Raw genomic sequence first — 14,093 nt, forward strand, 5'->3', positions numbered from 1 at the left:
AATAGTTTATCCTAGGTTAGAGCAGAAGCAAAGCCAGATTTTAGCTATGAAGTCTGTCAGAGTGGTTTTGAAAGATGGGAGGGAGGAGGATATTGACCTGATGGATACATGTAAGGAGCTTCAAGCCTTAGCAGCCTTGTACGAGTACAGACAACGTCCAGCAGATTATATGTGAGTTTATTAATTGTACTTAATGTATTTAGCAAATATCCAAAATACCACAGGCAGGCCTCTAGAATTAAAACCCACCTTTATTCATATACTCATATAAAGACAAGCTGTAACTTCGGCTACACAGCCTTCAAGGTGTCAAATGCAAATATTCACCCATATTCCTATAAAAATCCTCACCTTTATACCTGAGGGTTGTGATGTACAAGTAGCAGGCCTTGGCCATCTAATGGTGGTGCTCTCCAACACTCAGCAATACTGAAATACAGGAAGACAGCACTCGTTAGGGTCTCATCCTGTGTAGCCAGCAATGGTATCAAAATGTATATTTGCTGGTCTCTCTAAGGATGTATGCTGCAGTATCCAAGCCTTGTAAAGGAATTGTAGCAAATGTTACCACTCAACCAGCAAAACCAGAAATAACAACCCCAGGTATATTGGTGAGGATCTTAAAGGCTAATGGGTGAATGCTTGTATTAGGACAATTGAAGGTTATTTGGCCAAAGTGCTACTTCATCATCTTTTATGGCTATATGAGTAAAGGAGTCTTTTAGTTTTTTTTAGTTTGAGATGACTACCTACATTGTCTTCCATTCAGCAAACCTGTTTTTTTTTTTTGACACCTTTACATACATCTGGACTATGAAAGTACAATGGTAATTATTTACCCTAGTTTATTTGATTGTTTGTTTATTTGGAAATAGGTTGGTATTCACTTTGTTAGTTTTTGCATTAGGCATAACAACTTTTTTAATTTAATTTCATGGTAAGCTTTGGTCTCCTAATGCATATGGCATGCATCAGTTTCTATCTGGCCACAGATGTGGGGTTTAACCAGTATAGAAAGAGATCAGCTTGCACCTCCTAGTTTATTAGATTAAATATGAGATATGATGGGGACCATGGGAATTTCAGTCAGATTATGTTAACATTTTTTCAGGCCATCCATGGATAGGCTAATTGATAATGCTTGCAAGGTGCATACAAAGTTGAGAATTAAGACCATTTTGATTCCTGATAGAGCAGTTCAAATGGAATTGAATGAATATTTTATATGAAATAATGGGTCTTGGTTAGTCTAATACAACAAATTTGTGTGTCTCTGTTTCACAATGAAAAGGTATTTTGATACCTAAATTATTTATGGCTGGATTAAAAGCATCATTTAATATATTTTTGTTGTGCTGTTTGCAGATAATCTTTAACCTGTCATTGTTGTGCTTTATGATAGTTTACCCTTCCTACTGAAACTCCATAAAGTTTATGCTGTATTCTATAATATAGGAAAATAAATGTATAGATTACTAATGAATAAGATTATATCTTAGGGCTACAAGCTGTGTTTTTCATTGAATTGCTTGTTTAAACAGAAAGCTAAGATATCTACATTTTACCTAATAATCTAAGAAATTAATTGTATAATTAATGCAAATAATAGGTGGGAGGTGGCAGGAGAAACAATGCAAACCTGCTTTGTGCAGCATTCTATTAAGAAAGTATTTAAAACATATAACCCAGTTTTAACTGCTGAAAAGCTGCCTTTGAATAATGGTGCTACAATATTATGTAACATGAATGGGAAATAAAAGCAAGGCAGGGAATTTATAGCTTATTCATTTCATTAGTGTCACCTTTATCTGAACTTAAGACTATTATTTTCACTTCATATCCTTATTTCAATATAAATATAACAGTTCTGCTATTCTGCCATTATCATGTACACATTCATTCTCTAAAATTCTGCCCTTGTACAGATGAATGAGCTCATTAATGAAGGGCTTAAGTATATTGTGTAATTTGTCGTTAATATTAAGTACTACTGGTTGATACCAGCGTTTCTTAAACTTTTTCATACTAAGGAACCTTATGCCAAATTATTTCTTTTCACAGCACCCTATGAAAAATTTCAACACACATATAATCAAGAAAATATTTATACATACTGTAAATTGTAAAAATACATAACAATATAACTATTTCAGGCATCAGACATACACAGTCAAAATAGGAAGGATATACTTGCATAGCATGACTTAAATTGTCAGTATTTGGTGCAAGGTATATTAAAGACAGTGATAATGCAGGTGCCAAATTTAGCTTATATCGATATTTTTTTTGGTGGCTGTGACACTGGAAAATTCACTTTTGCATAAGTATATAGAAAGATAATAAAGTAGAATTCAGAATTCTTTTCACATAAAACTTCATACTTACTATCAATTTTACCACAAAGTTATCAAGAAGTAACTTAGGCTTCAGATTGTTCAGAGAAACATTTGAGGAAAGATCAGCCAACAGATCTTCTTTACTTGTAGATCGAGCGTGAGTTAATCATTCACTGAGATTAAAGAGATGAATCTACAAAAAATATGTTGGACTCTTACTTGAGGGACCTTGTTATTCAAATTTAACTGACAACATTTTTAAATGAATGATTGATTATAAGGTTTAGTTGATTTAAAACTGCAATCTTCATTTTTCTTTTTCTTTTTCCTCATTCAATCAATGTGTTCAAATTATCAAAGCAGTTGCTTTCTATTATTTGCATCCAAGCTTTTTCTTTCTTCTTTTACCCTCTATTTTATTATAACTATTGAATACTGTTTGTGTGTTCCTTGAAGAGATAAATTAAACTTATTCAAAAGTTAAAATATGTCTGCAAGGTAGTATAGCTTCATCTTCCAATCTTTATCCCTGAAAATTGCAAAATGCAATAGTTGTATGAAATATAATCACTTCTCAAAACTCACAATATCTGTGGGTAATCTGGCCTTTAGCCGACGTGTGGCCAAGGTATTGAAAAAAATATTCGATGTTGCCCATCTTGAAAGTAAGGGCATGGCATTCAAGTCCAAGGAAGTCAGTGTCACTTTATTATGTCCCTATCAGGCCCATTTTTTAGTATAATGCCCCCTTTGGCATGCACATGACTAGACAAATACAACAGCTGGAACACCCACAAGGGTTTCTTATCAGGAGAATCCATGGTATAAACACATTGTCCTATACAGATTGCCTCAAAGTCCTATCTCTATACTTGGCCTCCTACAGGTTATTGAGAGGCGATCTATGACTGGCAAATGAGGCATTTTCTGATCCAGCTGTGATGGTCCTTCTGCATATTCACAAAATGAACAGCATCAAAACAACTAGATCCAAGGATTTAAATTTTGCTTGTGACATAAATAAGACATGTTGACGAGACAGATATGTGTCACAGAGGATCCCCATGCTTTGGAACAGGCTCCCCAGCTATATGAAGCAGAGCCCATCACTAACTCTATTTAAGCATAATCTTGACCAATGGATGGGAAATAGGAATTTAATCCCCATATCACAGATAGAAGCAATCAGTAATGACAAAGCTAACATGCAACTCCCACAAACACACATACATAACGTGTAGAAACTTCCTAACTGACATATCCCCTCCTAATAAATGTCCATAATACATAGGGGCACAATTAGGTTGGGTGGCATGGCTAGACTTATAAAGGCACTAGTGGTCAGTAGTCTAGTATATACCTATGAACCTATAAAGTATGCAAGCCATTGCAACAACTAAATTAAAAAAAAAAGTATTATTGTTGCAGATGTTATAACAACCATAACTGAAGCACTGCACCAAATAAATTAGCCCTTTTTCAGCATATAATCATCTAGGTCAGAAAAGAAATGGTTGTATTCCAATCATTTTCAGCAATGTCATTGAACCTCTCCACCAGGATGTCAGTGCTGCCTCATGCTGAAGAAGGTGGAGGTAGTAAACAATCTGTGGCTTTCACTGATTAATCAGTGCCCCAAAAACTTCTTGAACTGTTACACCCAGATAATGTGATCCTATAATATTTGGTGTAAATTAACTATATTACTTATAGAGACAGTTCCCAAAAGTGGCTAAAGAAAGGTCTGAAAGAAAACTGAATAACTACAACATATGGAAAATGTGCCTGCTGTAAAAGAATGCCTACATAGTAATGAGCTGCTGTGTGACAGCAAGGGGAAGGTGGCTGTGGGGGTAGGAACAAACTAAAGTACACGGTCAGTACTGCTACAGCATCTAGCCATTTTCTGGACATATAATCTCCTAATATTTTTTACAGTAATGTGTGTGATTACATGACTAACCTAAAATAGAAAACATATAATCCATATTAATATATGGGAGTGAAGCATGATAAAGTCTCATCCATAGTTCCAGGATACCATGTTCAAATCATGTAATTGGGTAACTACATATAGACAACAGGCAACCTAGAAAGTTCATCTGGGTACTGACAGAAAAGGACTTGCCAATAAAGTGAATCTCTCAGAATAATAATTGCACCCTACCATACTTTATGTATAGTTTTCAGCTTTGTAGGTGGTTGAGCCAAGGTGAAAATACTTGAAACTCTATTTAACAGTCTAGGTTCCAAAGAATTTCAAACATTGTATCCTACTCCTCTAGCTGCTGTGGTCATCCCTGTTGCTGGCTCCTCATCCGACCCTTATTCTGTGTCAGCTGCCACTGTCTGTGGTGCTGGGAACTGTAGTACTTGTTCTGGGTCACCCTACTGTAACTGTTCTCTAAGTATAATATAATATAAAATGTTGTAAGGGGAGAACTTTTTTATCTGATGAAGTCCATTGTTTACATTGAGACGAAAGCACTTATGTTAATAAACTTCCATACTTTTTGCTTTAGAGCATCTGTGGTTTATGCAATTTTTTAAGTATAATATTATTTAAGATGATACATGTAGTCAGTAATTTTGCAGAGGTGGTAGGGTCATATTGCAGGATACCACCATATGTTTCCTGACAGCGGGCCTGTGACTTGAGCAGCCTATACACATGTTCTATAATGTTTCCAGTCTGTATGAGTGCATTGTTGTTATCTTGCTCAGTGGAGTTGTGTGCCTGTCTCATAGGAGTCATGAGCCAAGGTTAGGGGGCAAATCCAGCACACTGACTAGATATGCTTTGTGATAGGAAACCTCTATTAGAGGTCACAGGTGTGCCATATGTGTGAGTCAAGGAAACTGACTTGTTGGCCTGCACAGACATTATAAATTATATCATGTACATTACAGACCACCTAGCAGTTAATGGAGTGACACTCCATGTAGTACATATATATATATATATATATATCCTACCCAGTTCATCAGGAAGGCCTTTTATTTCAATTAGGGTGCAATGTATGGCCCCCAGTACCTCAGAGAAAAGGGCCATGGCATAGAAATTATGCAGGGTGTGTGTTCCTACTTCTGGAGTACATGGAAACCACATATGCTCCCCCACATGTTGAAGCATTGCATTAAAGAAGTGGTGGAGAATTATTGAAACAGAGGCCAATGCAACCCCTACTGTGTCCCTTGTAGGTCACTGAAAATCCTGTAGCTAAAATATGTAAAGATACACATGCCTTAATATCCAGCATGATGGGTTCTCCACAAGTCCACAGATGGGGCTGGCAGATGTCCACTGTTTTGTGTACTGTGTCCTTGTCCACCCTCTAGTGGTCCATTATTTCAATTTCATGGGGGCACATGGCAGGCTATATACATGGCCAAATTCACTGTTTGAGGAGTGCAGGTGAATATCAAGTGTTTTATTTTTTTGCTGTGCACCTGGCCTTAACTTGTATGAATCATTGGTATTTTATCATGTTTATCAAATTCACTGTTTAGGCATGTTGTGGTTGCTCAAGTTTTATACATTTCTGAATCCCTCCGCATTGTTTTTTTTTACTCCATTAGCATACACCATGGTACTTTATAAGGTCATTAGCATATATCTGCTATTCCTTGTTTTTCATCTAGTCATTATCTGTACTACTGTTTCCAGAATCACAAACAACATACTTGTTGTTGCTCATTGTGCACATCAGCTTAACATAATGAGCAGGCATTCATGAATCCTGGCCTGAGTCTAATGGAGTTATATCTTTCCTCAATAAGTTCCTCTGATAGGTATCTTAATAATTGATTAGTACAGCTTTCGTGTGTGAATTTATTCATTAAAATAGCAATTTCATCTTAAATGTAATAATTCTCTCTGCTCATACTGAATGAGAAGGAACACAGAGATCTGTGACAGGAGTAAGATGTGATTCAAAACAACTATACAAATCATAGTCACATATATATATATATATATATATATATATATATATATATGTATATATATATATATATATATATATATATATATATATATATATATATATATATATATATATATATATAATCCATTAGCTGCGATACAGGCAGTAAGTTGATTTGTCTCCAAATCCAAATATTATTATACTGACATAGAAAAGCAGCTCACTTACTTGTGCAGACACATCACGTAGTACCAATGCACCTTGAGATGGTGCAGTGTAACCTCACCCCATATGCTGCCGCCACATAAATTCATATCAGGTGAAATTTGCATATACCATTTCATGCCTCCACCAACTCTACCTGACAGTTAGGCTCTACATGCTAGCATACACACTTCTATGCTGATCTTGACACATACATGCCAGTTCAAGTCACCATGAGATGGTGCGCCATAAATCCACATCATATGATGTACCAGTAGAAACCCATACCACAGTCAGTGTGCATATACTATTAAGAGTCACCAGCACTTCCACTTGATAGAGAATCTCCAAGCATTAGCCTACCTGCACCTAAGCTTACCTGAATGGAATACCTTTCAGTCCATAAAACAGAACTGCAGTGTCATCATGGGCTTCATGGTGGTAATTAACAATACAAGACTATACATGTCAAACCATTTAAATCTTTAAATACATTTCTACAAATAATTTTATGGGTCTTAGCTACAGAAAGTACTCAGATAGTTCAGATATAAAATACAAGTACATGACTTTATGTTCATGTAATGTGAGCCATCACATAAGAGTCTAAATCTGGATGGAGGGGGGATAAATTCAATGAAATAAAATGTCCTTACTCATGTGTTCTATATCTATACAGTTCAGCCTGTTAGTGAGATTTTAAACTGAGGTCTCATCTGCTTGAGTTAGTGGAAGCTTAGATGGATGTTAAAAATCCAATGGCACCTATTAAAAAAGTAGGGGAAAGTTCCCCAATACCACCTCGGGTCTGTCCTGAAAAGAGGTTATTAGCCTAGTGGAACTAACCAGGTCAACAAGGGATAACTATATAAAATAAGTTAAGAAAAAAATCTGTATCAATATCTATATCCATATATTACACAGTCACATGCATTATATAAAGTATGTGTGTGTGTGTTTGTGTGTGTGTATGTGTGAGAGAGAGAGAGAGAGTTCAACTAGTGAGGTAAAAAAACATAGTAAAAGTATGATTTGAACACATCCTAAGAAAGAGTCATATAGACACTGCAAATCAAAGCCAATTATAGTGAAACCTGCAAACTTGTGATACTAGAATCCCTGTAAAAAAGTCTCCATCCAGTATTTACACACATAAAATGCCAATACTCATATTTGAAAGGTAGTGCTAAAACTTTCAGGGAATTATAATAAGATATTGTTGTGTAATATGCACCTATGACTGCTGTACTCCCGTTATATAACATAGATCATTGCAGAGATGAATATAACTCCCCAGCACACTGCCTCCACAGTATGGAGAGTCTTGAACACAACATGTATGCAAAAAATGTTGCATTTTCCTTTGAAATTGCTATGCACTTTAATACTGCTGTAATGACAACTCAAAAAAAAAAAAAAACAAACCAACCAAACAAGAAAAACATATTCTGTGCATATAATGTATTCCTCACCCTAAAATATGTCATATACCAACCCTTATGAATAATGACTGTAATATGAAATGCCAAAATGAGACAGTAAAATATTCACAAAAGGGTAAAGTCTCCAAAACATTTTTCTTTAAGTAGTTGTCTTTTGGCTCCTGCAGCTCACTATCAGCTGCCATTGGTTCTTCTTTTGTCCACCTAGCCCCAATAGACACTCATTTAGCCTCCCCTGGGATCTACATAACATTTTTTACAAGACTACTGAGAAGACAACAGTGCAGCATCTTATTGCAAATGGGAGTGATTTTTTTGTTATGCCCTATCCTTTCCCTTCCCCCTCCCTCTGTACACACCTGTATATCTGGAAGCAGAATTACATTGGGAGTATGCTAGGCTATTATCCTTCCTCCACAGCAACTCAGCCAATACCCCAACCTTTCTCTCATGTGACTAAACCCCATACACATATCCAGATTCCACCTGTGACAAGCTGCAATGTGTACACAAATATGTGTCTTCCTCCAGAATGGACATACCCATGCTTCACTACCCGTGTCTCTGTCACCTCAGTCCATAGTCAAGGCTTTATCCTTATATGCCACAATGCTGGTTTAATGTTTGCAGAAATGTATGCTTTGTAGTTATGCATAAAAATGACACAAGCACCCCTTTTGAGTGTGCTTAATATAAGTTTCATAAAAAATAATAGGACCCTCAAGTACAGAATGCACTAAAATTTGCAATTCTATCACTATATATTTCAGTGCAAGTTAGTGCTGAATTGTATCTAAGCATATTGCCTCATCTCAGGTATGGGTAGTTTTGACTATGGTGTGTTTCTTGTAATGTACAAGTTGTTTTTCTCTGGTAAACCATATATGAATTTACTACTGCTAGAATAAAAACAAGAAAAGATGTATTATGGGTATGTTTTAAATACAGCACCATAAAAATACAGTAGAGAGTCATTTTGAATACAACACCATGAAAATACAGTAGAGAGTCAATTATCTGAACTAATTGGGACCAAGCACAGTTCAGATAATAAAACATACATTGAACCAGATAAAAAACTTCTAAAATCTTGTTTTTCTGCACTCAGGGAATAGACTTTTCAACCATTCAGTGACTCCAGTGGACAATAGAGAAGGTTTTTCAAACATGAGTGGGCTACAAGCTCAAAAAACATGCACAAGTGAATACATATAACATTTACATATTTAGAATTTATGATTTTCCTACCCTAAAACTTTGGAAGACTGTGTTCGGATAATTGACTTTTATGGATAATCAGCGTTCGGGTAATAGACTCTCTACTGTATAGCCATTTATAAATGATGTCAAGCAAAATGCAATAGCCAGACTGTCACAGTGAAATGCTTGTAAAACTTAACATTTAATGTCTGCCTTTGAAAAACCACATGCTAGTCCCCTTTTGAGAGTTTTTAAAAATCTTTCTAATAATGGAACATTTCTGTACAGAAGCACTTAAGATTCAAATTCTACACCTTGGGATTTCATTGCAGCTGAGTGCTGAATATGACTATTTTGCTGTACCCCTACCCACAGTACAGAGATGTTTGGTCATGACATACATCCAGTGTCAAAACACTGCCGTGACTATTGAAATATATACAGTTTTGTTTTCTTTTTTAACTTCTGATAAAATGACAGTTAAGGAAATTATATTCTGAACATGAACAGCATTTTGTGGAATTAAAAGAAGTTACAGTGGATATAAAAAGTGTACACACCTAGGTTAAAATGCCAGGTTTTTGTGATATAAAAAATGAGGCCACAATAAATCATTTTAAAACATCTCCTGCCTTTAATGTGACCTATAACCTGTACAATTCAATTGAAAAACAAACAAATTTGTTAGGGGAAAAAACTATAAAAATAAAAAATATACAATAAGCTGGAAGTGTGCAGACCCTTAAACTAATACTTTGTTGAAGCATCTTTTTATTTAATTACACCATTCATTCTTCGTGGGTACACACTTGCCATCAATTAAGGAGACTCTGATTAACCCCAAATAAACTTCAGCTGTCCTAATAGGATTTTCCTGACATTTACTCAATTGCCTGCTACAGCAAAAGCCATGGTTCGCAGAGAGCTTACAAAGCATCAAAGGGATCTCATTGTTGAAAGGTATCAGTCAGGAGAAGGGTACAAAAAAATTTCCACAGCATTGGATATACCATGGAACACACTGAAGACAGTCATCAAAAAGTGGAGAAAAATATGGGACAACAGTGATGTTGCAAAAAACTGGACATCCCTCCAAAACTGATGAAAAGACAAGATGAAAACTGGTCAGGGAGGCTGCCAAGAGACCTACAGCAACACTAAAGGAGCTACAGGAATTTCTGGCAAGTACTGGTTGTGTACTACATGTGACAACAATCTCCCGTATTCTCCATATGTCTGGGCTATGGGGCAGGGTTGCAAGATTGAAGCCTTTTTTTACACAGAAAAACATCCAGGCCCAGCTAAAATTTGCAAAACAATACACAATTCTCCCAAAAGAATGTGAGAAAATGTGTTATGATCTGATGAGACCAAGGCTGAGCTTTCTGGACACAATTCCAAAAGGTACGTTTGGTGCAAAAACAACACTTCACATCAACAAAAGAACACCATCCCCACAGTGAAGCATGGTGGTGGCAGTATCATGCTTTGGAGTTGCTTTTCTTCAGCTGGAACTGGGGCTTTAGTCAAGGTGGAGGGAATTATGAACAGTTCCAAATACCAGTTACTTTTGGGCCAAAACCTTCAGGTATCTGCTAGAAAGCTGAAGATGAAGAGGAATTTCACCTTTCAACAGGACAATAACCCCAAGCATACATCCAGGTCAACAAAAGAATGGCTTCACCAGAAGAAAATTAAAGTTTAGGAGTGACCCAGCCAGAGCACAGACCTAAATCCAATAGAAAATCTGTGGGGTGACCTGAAGAGGGCTGTGCAAAAGAGATGCTCTCGCAATCTGACAGATTTGGAGTGCTTTTGCAAGGAAGAGTGGGCAAATATTGCCAAGTCAAGATATGCCATACTGATAGACTCCTAACCAAGAAGACCAAATGCAGTAAATAAATCAAAAAGTGCTTCAACAAAGTATTAGTTTAAGGGTGTGCCCACTTATGCAACCAGCTTATCGTACTTTTTTATTTTTTATATTTTTCCCCCTAACAGATTTGTTTGTTTTTCAGTTGAATTGTACAGGTCATAGGTCACATTAAAGGTGGTAAAAGTTTTGAAATTATTTATTGTGGTCTCATTTTTTTATATCACAAAAACCTGGAATTTTAACATGGGTGTGTAAACTTTTTATATCCACTGTACATACTCTTACCTAATGCAGCTCAGACACAGTGAAATGCTCATAAATATTTACTTTTAGTATATATGTAAAAGGGCAAATGTCAACCCAACCCTGAAAGAACTTAAAAATATTCAGGGAAAGATGATAAGATACTCAATCACAATGTGCAATTGTTTATTGAAAAGATATAGGCCAGGATTCATGATCAACTTCATGCTAAGATCATGTGCAAAATGAGCAGCAATGATCGTACTGTCTGGTATTCATTTAACAGCTCTGCATGTCCTGGCTGCAAAACAAGGAAAAGCAACAGAATATGCTAATGAAGGAAGAAGTAGGTGAATTACAAGCTAATGATGCAATCAACATGGTGGAGCAATTCAGAAACATATAAAACTTGCACCTACACGCAGTTCTCTCTTTAGCCATCATTTACAATACTCTTTGGAATACAGCTATGAAGATACTCAGAACACCAATGTTAGGGGTTGCTGCTGCTATCATTAATCTGTGTGTGCAACAGGCTTTAATACAAGGTACTGCTGCTGCCAGATCATGGCCCAGAAGAAGGAGAGTATTTAAACCATGTTTGACCTATCATGGACTTCATGATACTGAAATAATACAGCGTTACATGGTGGACAACGATACCTTAAAGCAAATAGTCAGCACCTACCACCCTTAGGTGAGGCCCTATCGAAATGATGAAAAACATGTTATAGTGGAAACCAAGGTAAATGAAGGATCATGTATACTAGCAATGGGCACATTTCAGATACGTAGAGGGGACATATTAGGAGTGTCATAGGCCTCAGCCGTGAGAATATTACTCCAGTTTTTCATTACAATGTTGCAACATGCAAGGGAGCTTATCAGGTTTCCTTATACTCCAGAGGAGATAGCTACCACCACACATTTTTTCTATGCTATAGCACATTTCCCTGACATTCTATAAGCCATAGACTGATCACACACACAGAGAAATAGAAGCCCTGTTTGGTTAAGAGAGTGAAGGTACACCAACAGAAAAGACTATCACTCCATCAACTGTCTGTTGGTCTGTAATGTCCATGGGATAATCTGTAATGTGTGTGTGTGTGTGTGTGTGTGTGTGTGTGTGTGTGTGTGTGTGTGTGTGTGTGTGTGTGTGTGTGTGTGTGTGTGTGTGTGTGTGTGTGTGTGTGTGTGTGTGTGTGTGTGTGTGTGTGTGTGTGTGTGTGTGTGTGTGTGTGTTTGGGTAACCCAGGCAGTTTCCACAACTCACACATATGTCACATCTGTGACCTGTATTTAAGGTTTCCTAGGTCCAACTTTCCACAAGATCTTCTAGTGGGAGATGCAGGTTATACACTGGAACCTTGGCTCATGACATCAATGAGAAATGCACACAACCCAACACAGCAAGTTTATAAGGATACACATCTTCAAACTCAAAATATTATAGAGTATATTTTTGGCCCTCTTAAGTCATGTTTTTAAAGTTTATATACAGTACATGTGGGGGTGTTCTGCAGTACGATCCAGCCACCCCAACCAAAATACTTGCAGTCTGAGCCATGCTACATAACATTATTGTTAGGAAACAGTTGCAACTGGGACCGTAAGGCCAAGGACCAGAGTCCCAGCACCACAGCTAGTGCTAGTAGAGTTAGCAGACACAGATGAGGAGTCTGACAAAGAACCGGCAGCTGGGGATGATTCTGGAAGTTGAAGTCATGCACAATATGTCATGGCCCTGGCTCAGAGACAGAAAATAGTGCACACACTGGATACCTAAGTGAAGATTAGCATATACAAACGATAACAGTTATGCATGCAGAATTATTAGCCTTTACTTACCCATGTAATGGCTGTGTTCTGTGAGCAATAGACAGACTGATCCCTAGAAAAGGCAACTCATATCAGCAGCATTAACCAAGGTATATGATGAAACTGTAAAGAAGGGATAAATGACTACCCTGATATGCAAGTCTTGTACTTTTCTAGGATAAAACATTGCTAAACTCTGCAAGAATGTTAGCAATAACTTCTGAGTGACATATGCTACTTAAATATATAAAAGCAAGTAAACTATTAAAGACTATAAAAATGACTTTTCACACATATAAAGTCTGTTTGTCAAACCAAAGTAAGCCCATGTCAAAACAGTCTCAACAATGTTAAGTCAAATTTCACAATAATCCCTATAGGTATATGATGAAGTGTATTTATGCATCCCTGAGAAACAGAAAATATAGTATATGTATGCCAGACACAAATTAGGACTAAGCCATCCAAAAGAGTAAAACAAATTTGCATTGACCCAAACACATATTTTTAACTTGTTCACTACTTTGCATCACGCATAAAACTTGTCTGAGTTAGACACCCCAACAGTAAGCAGGACAATCTTAGTATCTTCTGCACAAGATGCTGAGCAAGCAGTAAATCATAATTAATAGGACTGTATTACTGTTAACACTACAGGTATAGTTAGGAGCACAACCAAAATAACACTCATTTGAACTTCATCAGAATAATGAAAAAAATGCAGTTTAGTGCAATACTTTTGATGAAAGTAGGCATCTGAGCAAACAAACGTTAGTGATCCACTCTGTGCATCAGACGTAGGCAACACTAAGTAACAGAGAAATCTGTGAAAGGTAGGCCACAAAGATCACACTTTTACACAGTAGAGGTGGGGGTTGCAGGAGGGCAAGCCTGACACCAAACAAGTGTGTGTATGTGAGTGAGAAATCAGGTTAACAGCAAGGATGCATTGTCAAGGCCACCAGCAAGAGAGGTAAAAAGTCAATACTAATGATTTATATACATGTGTGTGCATGAGGTGGCATGGACAAAATGAGTTGTACCA

This window comes from Protopterus annectens, chromosome 10.part0 (assembly GCF_019279795.1).
Source record: "Protopterus annectens isolate FY-2018-M chromosome 10.part0, PAN1.0, whole genome shotgun sequence".
NCBI classification, from domain to species: Eukaryota; Metazoa; Chordata; order Ceratodontiformes; family Protopteridae; genus Protopterus; species Protopterus annectens.